We start from the raw sequence: 10897 nt of genomic DNA, 5'->3' as shown, positions 1-10897 counted from the left end.
TGGTTAGGAAGAGTGTGGAGGATAGAGGAAGACGTAATAATAATAGTAATTATAATAACAACAATAATATAGTTATATTCTAAGTAATAAGGTTTTCTCTTATGTAGCAGATACAAAGGTGGCAGATCTTATAATTTAGATTTGCCCTTCAGAAATTGAATTTGTTCCAGGTGTGATGTCAATTCACTTTTCCTGAACAGTTTAGTGATCTGATCAGCATATATGGAAAATGGGGAAAGTCCCAGAATGATGATTGCAGGGTCTGGTTTTATTTTCTCAGAAATGTCTAAATGATCAGTTTACGGATGATTGAAGGAGAATTACACTGTACTGAGAAATAAACAGGGCATCACTAGAAAGAAGGCCAACTGCTTTAATCACAAGATTGCCTGCTGATTAAAAAGTGCTTATTTGAAAGTATGTGAAAGATTGAGGTATTAAGAGTTTCTGTGTGTGGTGGCCTGTGAAAATGGCAAAAAAAACAAAAAAAAACAAATCAGAAATACTGATAAATATACACACTGTATATGTCCTTAAAATGAGGTGGAAATGTTGGTTTACTTTTTTAAGTTATATAAATGGGATAAGGGTGTCTGCCAAATGAAATCAATGTAAATGAGATGCTCCATTCTGCTTAAAGATGTTTTATATATAATCTATTCACACACTTCACACAGTGTATCACACTGATCACGTGGCTATAAGAGAGGTTGTGTGCCATAGTGAAATGGGTGAAAGTCTAAATCGTTTAGTTTGTAATCGGATCTTTCAAAATGTTTCCTTTTAAAATGCTATGCCTTTTTTTTGTCATGTTTATTTTGTCATGACAAATATAAACTCTGGAATTGATAGCATTTCAAACTCTATAAGGTGGAAAAAAAAATATAGCAGTATTTCATCAATTGAGGGATTTTATTAATTATTTTGTAATAGCTTATAAATGTTAATAGACCTTGCTGAAAAAAAGAAAATAATAAATAAAAAAAGTCAGATATTATAAAAGATAAAAGTAGTAGAAACATTTTTATCATAAAGATCATGGTTAGGTAAACATAATTCATGAATATAAGATATTTGTGTCACTTTTTTATTATCACCAACTGATCTTGAAATGGAAAGAATCCCCAGTAAGAGGATTTTGGTGCGTCTGTCCGGACAAACAATATTCATATAATATTAAATCATTTTTATATAGTAAGACATTGTGTAGCCATTAAATCACAAGGAAGGATGTGATCCTATTAGTCATTCTGTATAAGTGATCCAGGGCACATCCAGTAGCACAATGTCTAGTGGTCAAGGTTTAGACAGTGTGCATGAGTGCAGCCATTACTAATCATTTTGCAAGGTTTGGAAGATAACGTCACAAAAGGATCCTTCTGGAAAGGACTCAAGTCAGATGATTCATATCCTGGGCTCCTGTGAATGGGTGGACATGTGAAAAAACTGTTTGGTCACCAGGGGGAGATGTCCCTCACCCTTGCTCGATCTCCGATACTACACATTAGTGACAGGAATTTCCAATTCTTTACAGCGAGTCAGATCATTTGATTAGATCAGTAGGACTTTTTTGTCTCCCAAATGGTAAAAAATAACTGCCAAAATAGTACTTGATGTGGTCTCTTAGTGTTGTAGCCCACCCACCTCAGTTCTGATGAGCAGTTTGAGATCTTTTTCTGCTCACCATGGCTGTAAAGAGTGTATTATTTAACATATCCTTCTCTCAGATCAGTCTGGTTATTGTCTTCAGTTCTTTCACATTAACAATCCTAGATCAGCATTTCTACAGAGATACTCAAACCAGCCAATATGGCACTAACAACCATGCTACAGTATGGTCAAGGTCACACAGGTCACACTTTGTTGTTCATTCTGAGGGTTGATATGAACAGTATCTGAACTCTCGACCTGTACCTGCATGATTATATGAATTGCACTGCAGGTGTTCCTAATAAAAGTGGATAGTGTTGCTAATAAAATGCTCTACAAACACATCTTCAAACAAGTTAGAACTATATATATTGAGATGTGTGACAAAAGTACTGGGACACCTGACTTTTACAGCCATTTGTGATTCTTCCCCAAACCGTTTCCACAAAGATGAAGACACAATTATATAGAAAGTTTCTCGATGCTGTAGCATAACATTTTTCCCTTCACTTGAACTAGGAGACCCAAACCTGTTCCAGCATGACACTAGCGCTGTGCACAAAGCCAGCTTCATCAAGATATGGTTTATATGGGTTGGAGGGGAAGGTTTTAAGTGATGACTGTACCCAAGATCTCCTCACCCCACATCAGTAGTTGACTTTACTAATGTCCTTGTAGCTGACTGAGCACAAATGTCCACAAGCACACTTGAAAATCTAGTGGAACATCTTCCCATAAGAGTGAGGGGCATTATGGCAGCAAATGGGGACTACATTTGGAATAAGATGTTCAAAAAACATGTCCACAAATTCCATATACACTATTATATACACAAATCTTCATATTTCTCCTCAGTATATTTGTAAGAAAATGACTTTCTTGCTTTAATCACCCGAGACAGACATTCGGCTCTATTGCATTCTCCATATGCAACAGAACATTTGTTGCATTAACACATTAATTACATAAAAAATGTGGAAATCAGGCAATTAATCATTCTGCTGCCATGCCATTAATTGCTGCATCCTGCTTGTGAACTCAGAGCTGGGCTGTGTGGATGTGTATGCAGTTTGATGCAGTTTGATGCATTACTGGCAGGTAATTTCCTCACACTGTTCACCACTGATACGTTATGACAGAAACACTATGGCATATCAACGCATTAAATAAGCGACCTGCTTTCCAGTGAAGTTGTCATATGTTGTGTCCCATTCGATATGCAACATATAGGAAGGAATTTGCTCCGCTCATTTCGTCTTGCTTGTCCTTTTAAATGTCCGGTGTTGTTAAAGTCCTGGAAGGAAATTGAATTACCAACAGACAAAACACTAGAAATGGAGCTGAAACATTTTCAAGACTCGTAGCCCCTAATAGAGTTTAAACAATAGTGAAGATACATAAAACCTGACACAGACCTTCTCATCACTTCACAGATTCATATTATGAATATATTAGTTATTGAGAAATACAGCAAATAGGATATTTTGCTCTTGAAGTGTTACAGTTTACACTCACCGTTCATTTTAATAGGAACATCTGCTCATTAATGCAGTTATCTAATCGATCATGTAGCAGTGGTTAAAAGCATAAAACAATACAGATACAGGTCACGAGCTTAAGTTTCTGTCCACATCAAACATCCCACCGCTCTGGTGTTGAATAATTTCCCATACAATTAGGTTTCATTCTTTCTTGAGTGACTGAGCTGATGGGTATGAGCATCATTAATTCATTAAATGACTAATTCATAGATTATCTCTGGACTCCGTTTTGAATGCTAAATGAAAGATGCTAAATAAAATGGGTCCTGTGGACAACATGAGCTAAACAGCTACCTCTTAAAGAAAGGGATTTTAAGGTCTATACATTATTTCCTAACACAAATTGTTTCACAGCAGCAGAATGACAGTTCGGGAATACTTTACATTTCCTGGTGAATAAAGAAATCATATACCATGTTTACTGTAAAATCAAGCCCCTGCAAACTAATGAGAAAGAGAAATCTAGTAGTTTACAAAGTTTGTATTGTGTAATTTGTGTCTTTTGTCTCTGCACTTAAAACTGAAAGCAGTCATTTGAAGTGGATGTCTTGGAGAAACAAAATGTACTGCCAGGGGAAAATGGGCAGTACAGAAGGTGCTCAATGTGATGCCAAATCAGGTTCAATACACTTCATCAACCAGGCGTTATACAAACACTGCCAGGTTTGGTGTGATGTGCATTGTACTTTATTGCAGTTGGACAACATGTGATCTACATATCTTAATTAAAAAGCATGCCAACCCTCTTTGATAGCATTTAACACATTATTTTGTTTAAATGTCCATTAATGCTGCTGCTTTTAACGTATTCTACAAATACAGCATGGTGAAATATAACAAAACACATATTATTATGCACAAATGAAGCCTTTGATGGAGTTAATGGCTTGACAGAAATAATAAAATGTACTTGATCTTCAGACAGATTGCAGTGTACTGCCATGACAGTAGGGGTTCACTGAAAGAAATAAACATTTGCGTCCTTCTGTTCATGAGTATGAGTATGTGTTTAGACATAGACTCTCAGTCCTTAAATATTCACAACAGGTCACGCTGCAATGACGTTCCACATAATGACCTGTCTGTGATCGGAGTCTTATTACAAAATCAACATCTTCTCCATGACCATAGCAACTATGTAAATTAAATTATCCTGAATGCAATTGACCTAATTGAATGTATTACATTTATGTAGTATTTGTTATCAGAAGATTCATATAAACCGAATGTAAAGATATGAAACATATTCTTTTACTCATATCGGGATATTTAATTTTTCCTTATTTCACTGACAGATCGATTTCCTTCTACTAAAAAAAAAAGTCAAATAAACAGTTTCATATGACTGATGCTGTTTCAATACTAAATAATTCAATAATGTGCTATTTGTTACCTTCTAATCCTATAATAGGAAATTCTAGATAAATGTGTCTGCAATTCAGATATTTTTTCATTAGCTAGGACATTGTTTTATTGCAGTCTAACAAAATATACTCTTCTACGACTGGTATTTGTCAAAAATATACTGATTCGATTTGAGAAAGAAACCAGTTCTGAGCTTTTTTTTACAGTATTTTCTATTACCCTATCTGACAACAAAACACATGTTTTAACTTGTTGCTTAAGTGTTTTATAACTTACAGCCAGTTTTCACAAAGACCACACACTAGTCATAGTCGTTAATATTCATAAGCTCACGGGAAGATAATTATTCATATTTATTAGTACTCTAAGTTCTTTGGTTTGATTGAGGCAGATGTAGAGAACTGAGTGATATGGAGACAGATGATTGGTTGTGGCGACCCCAAAATAGGAGCAGCTGAAAGAAGAAGAAGATTAGTGCTGTAAAGATTAGTGTTAGCTTATTACCAATCATTGTTTTAAATTGCATAGTACTGTGGTAAATGGCAAGAGATTGAAAGGTTTGGTTGTTTGCAGCAATCTAAGGATAGACTGATTCTAGAATTGCACAAATGAGTGTGCTCATTTCTACAATTGTGTTTTTTCCATGAAGTGACTCCACCACATTTCTTTTAAATAAAGGTTTATTTTTGGCATCACAACCCTGAGAGCTTTAGACTTCAGCTGAGATCACACACAACATATTTGGGATGATATTGAAGATTTGCCATGACAATTAAATGACAATTAAGTTCATTAATGATCTATCATATACTCTAATGTCATATCTGCCAAGTATTGTTTGTGTAGTCTCGTATTGTCTGTGTAGTCTCGTATTGTCTGTGTAGTCTCATATTGTCTGTATAGTCTCGTTTTATTTGTGTAGTCTCATTTTGTCTGTGTAGTCTCGTATTGTCTGTGTGGTCTCGTTTTGTCTGTGTAGTCTCTTATTGTCTGTGTAGTCTTGTTTTGTCTGCGTAGTCTCGTATTGTCTGTATAGTCTTGTTTTAGTTGCATAGTTTTATTTTGTCTGTGTGGTCTCGTATTGTCTGTGTAGTCTCGTATTGTCTGTATAGTCTCGTTTTATTTGTGTAGTCTCGTTTTGTCTGTGTAGTCTCATATTGTCTGTGTAGTCTCGTATTGTCTGTGTGGTCTCGTATTGTCTGTGTGGTCTCGTATTGTCTGTGTGGTCTCGTATTGGCTGTGTGGTCTCGTTTTGTCTGTGTAGTCTCGTATTGTCTGTGTGGTCTCGTATTGTCTCTGTGGTCTCGTTTTGTGTGTGTGGTCTCGTTTTGTGTGTGTGGTCTCGAATTGTCTGTGTAGTCTCGTTTTGTCTGTGTGGTCTCGTATTGTCTGTGTGGTCTCGTTTTATCTGTGTGGTCTCATATTGTCTGTGTGGTCTCGTTTTGTCTGTGTAGTCTCGTATTGTCTGTGTGGTCTCGTATTGTCTGTGTGGTCTCGTATTGTCTGTGTTGCCTCGTATTGTCTGTGTAGTCTCGTATTGTCTGTGTTGCCTCGTATTGTCTGTGTTGCCTCGTATTGTCTGTGTAGTCTCGTATTGTCTGTGTAGTCCCGTTTTGTCTGTGTAGTCTCGTATTGTCTGTGTAGTCTCGTATTGTCTGTGTAGTCTCGTTTTGTCTGTGTAGTCTCGTATTGTCTGTGTAGTCTCGTATTTTCTGTGTAGTCTCGTTTTGTCTGTGTGGTCTCGTATTGTCTGTGTGGTCTCGTTTTGTCTGTGTGGTCTCGTATTGTCTGTGTGGTCTCGTATTGTCTGTGTGGTCTCGTTTTGTCTGTGTGGTCTCGTATTGTCTGTGTGGTCTCGTATTGTCTGTGTGGTCTCGTTTTGTCTGTGTGGTCTCGTATTGTCTGTGTGGTCTCGTATTGTCTGTGTAGTCTCTTATTGTCTGTGTGGTCTCGTATTGTCTGTGTAGTCTCGTATTGTCTGTGTAGTCTCGTATTGTCTGTGTAGTCTCGTATTGTCTGTGTAGTCTCGTTTTGTCTGTGTAGTCTCGTTTTGTCTTTGTAGTCTAATTTTTTCTGTGTAGTCTCTTATTGTCTGTGTAGTCTCGTATTGTCTGTGTAGTCTCGTTTTGTCTGTGTAGTCTCTTTTTGTCTGTGTAGTCTCGTTTTTTCTGTGTAGTCTCGTTTTGTCTGTGTAGTCTCTTATTGTCTGTGTAGTCTCGTATTGTCTGTGTAGTGTCGTTTTGTCTGTGTAGTCTCGTTTTGTCTGTGTAGTCTCATTTTGTCTGTGTAGTCTCTTATTGTCTGTGTAGTTTCTTATTGTCTGTGTAGTCTCGTATTGTCTGTGTAGTGTCGTTTTGTCTGTGTAGTGTCGTATTGTCTGTGTAGTATCGTATTGTCTTTGTAGTCTTGTTTTGTCTGTATAGTCTCTTTTGGCTGTGTAGTTTTGTTTTGTCTATGTAGTCTCGTATTGTCTGTGTAGTCTCGTTTTGTCTGTGTAGTCTCGTATTGTCTGTGTAGTCTCCTTTTGTCTGTGTAGTCTCGTATTGTCTGTGTAGTCTCATATTGTCTGTGTGGTCTCGTATAGTCTGGATTGTCCTGTAATATATAAACTAAATGTAAGTGTTATTTATGTCTGTACTTATGAGAGTCACTAACAGCTGGAACCAAATTCATTGTGTGTGTCAACACACTTTGGCAATAAACCTGATTGTGATTCTGATTCTGAAAAGTGCAAATGCAAATGAAACACATGGAAATCTTTTTCCAGTTGTAACTGGTGTCTTTGTTTTAAGCATGTACACTAAAATGGTGTACATGGTAAAATGTTAATAGACACATGACCATTACGTGGGTCTTCCCTAAAATATTGCCTCAAAGTTAGAAGCATACAATTGTATAGAATGTTTTTGTATGTTCTAGTATTACAATCTCTTCTCAGTGGGACAAAAAGGCACAAACCTGTTTGAGGATTACAATCCCCCTGTGCACAAAGCAAGCTCCGTGAAGATATCCATAAATCATTTCAGTTTCCTGCATAAAGCCATTACCTCAAACCCACTGAACATCTTCCGGATGACTTGAACAACTGCACCCCAGAGTTCTTCAGCCTGGTATTATAAATACCTGATTTTACAAATGTACCTGTAGCTGAATGATCACAAATCCCCACAAGCTTTCCTGAAATGTAATGGAAAGCCTCAGAAAAGTGATGCTTATTATAACTGTAAAAGGAACTGGAATGTTTAAAATGCATCTATGAATTCGATGGTCACGTGTACATAAATATATGGCCATATAGTGTAAATCGTATCATTAAGCAAAAAAACTGGAAAATGTAGTGCGACATCAAGCCATGCATAACTATCTTTCTTGTGATTATGTCAAGCCTTGTGCTAGAAATTTCTCCACAAAAATGTTCATCTAATCCAATTTTTAAAAGAGCATCTGGTTTAAAACGTACGTCATTAAACCTCGTGTTACTGTTCAAACTGTATAATTTAACTTGATAATGTTGATCTATCTATAGACTTTGTGGATACAGTATTATCTTTTAATGTAATAAAGGAGCACTTTTGCAGATATCTATGCAAAGCGAAAAATAGGCAGTACAATTTAATGGAAGAAAAAAAAAGTCTAAATGCTGTGGCAGAACAAAAAGCTGTTTTCTCTGAATGCTAAATCTGACAGAAGTTCCAGACAGAAAATGAGAACAGCATTACTCTCAGCCCTGTGCTCAAGCTCCATGGAGAAGCTTATACAAGCTGACATATGATAAAAAGGTTTTGGGATTCGTTTCTGTCAAATATTTGACTTGTGAGATGAAAGATGGGAAGGTTACTGTCTGACTGATGAATAGAATATTTGGAAGGAGCTAGAATTTATAATGTGTAGCGGATGACACTTTAAAATAGGTGCATTTTTGTAATAGCAAAGAACCAGGAATGCTCAAGGAACCTTCAGAGTGCTTGAATGGTTGTTTGTGTTGAAGAAAATGTAGATGTCAAGTAAACCTGCCCCTAAGATTCCAGTGACCAGTGCTCCTGTCCTTTCTTCTCTTCTGATCTGCCTGGTTAATCCTGACGTCCTACCTCTGGATGAAGTCTCTCTCAGTTGAGACCACTCTGTGCAGTTGGGGATGGTTCCACATTTACAGCCTAAAGATCCATGAAGCCTCTGAGCAACTCAAGCACTTTGAGGACTGATTTGGACTGTAATTAATATAAACAGTCTACTACATTCCCCCAGGACAGTTTGCATAATAGATCTGCATTTACGCACCTATTACTACACACATCAACAATGTAATTGAACAATGAATGGATATTCGGTGCCACCTAGATAAAAATGGGTTTCCTTTTGAGTCTGGTTCCTCTCAGGGTTTCTTCCTCATACCATCTCAAGGGGTTTTTCCTTGCCACTGTCTCTACTGACACAGTCACAATATTCTTTCATAACTTTTATAACTTATACATACTTTTATATAACATTATTATCGCTTTATCTGTGTAAAGCTGCATTTAAACAATCTTCCTCTTTCGGGCTTCTCCCATTAGGGGTCGCCACAGCGGATCATGCGTCTCCATACTCCCCTGTCCCCTACATCTGCCTCTTTCAAACCAACTACCTGCATGTCTTCCCTCACCATATCCATACACCTCCTCCTTGATCTTCCTCTTTTTCTCCTTCCTGATGGCTCCATCCTCAGCATTCTCCTACCGATATACCCCATGTCCCTCTTCTGCACATGTCCAAACAATATCGATCTCGCCTCCCTCACCTTGTCTCCAAAACGTCCTACATGCGCACTTTACAACATCTGCAGAGTTTGTTTTTGTCGACACAGGCCATGCTTGTGTTCTTTAGTCATTTATCCACTCAAGACTACTGCGACTCACCGCTGGAAGGTCTGCCTCAGGAAGACATTCAACCTTTTCAACCACACCACCCCACTGCTATGCGCTCTCCACTGGATTCCTGTAGTTGCCTGCAACAAATTCAAAACACTAATGCTTGTTTACAAAGCAAAAACTTATTGCTCTTATCTTACTACACACTGCACTCCCTCCAATCCTCAAACTTCTTCTCTTCTCGCTTCTCTGTTCTGGCACCTAGGTAGTAGAACAAACTTCCACTTGATGTCCGAACAGCAGAGTCTCTAGCAGTCTTTAAACAACATCTAAAATCTCCAAACAATTTCTAAAAACAACATTTAAATTCTACTAATAAAACTTTAAACTACATCCTCTCCCAACAGAGATATAGTAATAGTATTTAAATTATGCATCCTAATGTACCAGCATTACAATGTATTTATTGACAGAGACTTTAAAGCTCTTTTGTAAGTGTCTCTTGATAAGTGTGCTTCCAAATACCATGGATGTAAATAAAAAGTATTCTTTATAGCCCCTGAAAAACACTGTATATTGACTTTATAAGAGAGGAAAGAACATTACTCATAATCTTACATTCCAGTGCTCATGTTAATTCTCACTCTCCAGTGTTCTGTATTGTTTAAAGACTATAATCACACTCTTGATATCACCCAATTGAGGATGGGTTTCCCTTTTGAGTCTGTATCCTCTCAAGGTTTCTTCCTCATAACATCTAAGGGAGTTTTTCCTTGCCACAGTCGCCATGGCTACTCATCAGGGATAAACACACACCATTCACCTTAACTGTTCTAAATTTTGTAAAGCTGCTTTGAGACAATGTCTGTTGTGAAAATCGCTATAGAAATAAACTTGACTTGACTTGAAGTGAAGGTGTATGTTATCATGAATTACATAATGAGTTAAGAATAAAATCAGAATCAGAAAGTGCTTTATTGCAAAGTATGTTTGCACTTACAAGGAATTTGTTTTTTTTGCACAATGGGGAGACCATTTACATGTTCAAGAAATAGATTGCCTGAGGAAAAAAACTTTTATTGTGACTGGCTGCCATGGTGTTTGGTGCTCTGTAGCGTCGACCAGACAGCAAAAGTAAGAAAAACCCATATTGCTTGGATGTAAGAGATCCAGAGTAATTTTTTGAGCCCCTTTTCTCACTCTGGATGTATACAGTTCCTGTAAAGTGGGCAGAGAAACACCATTAATCCTTTAAGCCATTCAAACTGTTCTCTGTAGTCTTCTGATGTCTGATGTGTAGCTGAGTCAAACCAGACAGTTATCGAAATGCACAGAACAGATTTGATGATGGCTGAGTAGAAATGTTTGAGCAGCTCCTGTGGCAGGTTGAACTTCCTCAGCTGGTGAAGGAAGTACATGCTCTATTGGGCCTTGTAACAATGGACTCATGTGATTGTCCCACTTTAGTGTGAGAGATGGTGGTGCCCAGGTGGT

Source organism: Silurus aristotelis, assembly GCF_946808225.1.
Source record: "Silurus aristotelis genome assembly, chromosome: 4".
Classification (NCBI taxonomy): Eukaryota; Metazoa; Chordata; class Actinopteri; order Siluriformes; family Siluridae; genus Silurus; species Silurus aristotelis.
Note: the sequence above shows the minus strand (reverse complement) of the source record.